The sequence below is a fragment of the Urocitellus parryii genome, chromosome 5 (assembly GCF_045843805.1).
Source record: "Urocitellus parryii isolate mUroPar1 chromosome 5, mUroPar1.hap1, whole genome shotgun sequence".
In the NCBI taxonomy this organism is placed as follows: Eukaryota; Metazoa; Chordata; class Mammalia; order Rodentia; family Sciuridae; genus Urocitellus; species Urocitellus parryii.
Window position 1 is genome coordinate 27659485 of NC_135535.1, and position 1210 is coordinate 27660694.

At 34.2% G+C, this 1210-nt stretch overlaps 1 non-coding gene across 1 annotated transcript; it reads left to right on the plus strand.

The window, feature by feature from the left end:
• The first annotated feature begins 861 nt into the window (after positions 1 to 861).
• Positions 862 to 968, plus strand: LOC113190034 (U6 spliceosomal RNA). The gene has a single exon (XR_003301726.1). It is a non-coding gene; the product is annotated as a U6 spliceosomal RNA (small nuclear RNA).
• The last annotated feature ends 242 nt before the right edge of the window (positions 969 to 1210 follow it).

Consider the following 1210-nt stretch of genomic DNA (forward strand, 5'->3'; position numbering starts at 1 on the left):
TTACTAGATAGCTATGCATCATTATTACTTTAATTTACAGCTCCCTAACTATGATATAACACGCGCCATTTTTCCTCTGTTTGTAGCCATTTGGGTTTGCTCCTCTGTGCATTTCCTATTCTAATACTTCATTCCTTATTTATTTATTTATTTTTAGTTTGTTGCTATGGATTAAATGAGTGAAAGGAAGTTCTTGTGTCAGAAACTTAATCCCCAATGCAGAAGTGTTGGAAGACAGACCAAACGGGAGGTTTTTAAATCAAGAAGTCTCTGCCTTCGTAAATGGATTTATGTCATTCTGGCAAGAATCGGTTTGCTTTAAAAGTGACTTTGTCCCCCTTTGGTCCTCTCCTGCCCCTTCTGTCTTCCACCATGGGATGATGCAGTCAATCACCTGTTACCAGCACTTGATATTGAAATTCCAGCCTCCAAAAGGAGTAGATTTCTATTGTTTGTAAATTATCCAGTCTGTGGTTTTCTGTCATAGGTGCAGAAAGCAAACTAAGACAGTTCATCGTCTTTGTTTTTGTCAATTTGTAAAGAACAATAAATAAATAAATAAAAGCTTAGTGTCATCTCTGCTACAAATATTTCCAATCTTATCATTTGTCTGTTGACTTTGTTATTGAAGCTTTGTTTTGCCCAAAAGTTTAATTATATGGTAAAGTTTTCTATATGGTAACATTTTCATCTTTTTAAATATCTTCTGTACTTGCTCAAGAAAATCTTCTTCCACCTGTAGATTGTACATATATGTACATATGATATCTAGGGAGCATTTGGAAAATGATTGATTTGGAATCTACTTACATATTAGCTTTCCATATATGTGTCAATTTGTTCTCAGTATGTGTATGTATAGTGCTCGCTTTGGCAGCACATATACTAAAATTGGAACGATACAGAGAAGATTAGCATGGCCCCTGGGCAAGGATGACACGCAAATTCGTGAAGCATTCCATATTTAAAAAAAAATATGTGTATGTATAGACACAACATATATATGTGTATTCACATTTTTATAAACATGCATAAATACATATATTCATATGTGTAGGTGTATATCCAATCATTGGTTCCCTATTTATTTTCACTGATTTCTACTATTGCCTACATGTTCCATAAGCAATTTGATTCAGGTGTCAAAGAGAGCTTTGAGTCAATTGTGGAGGGGAAGAAAGCTAACTGCAACTATAGATTTCAAGTTAAC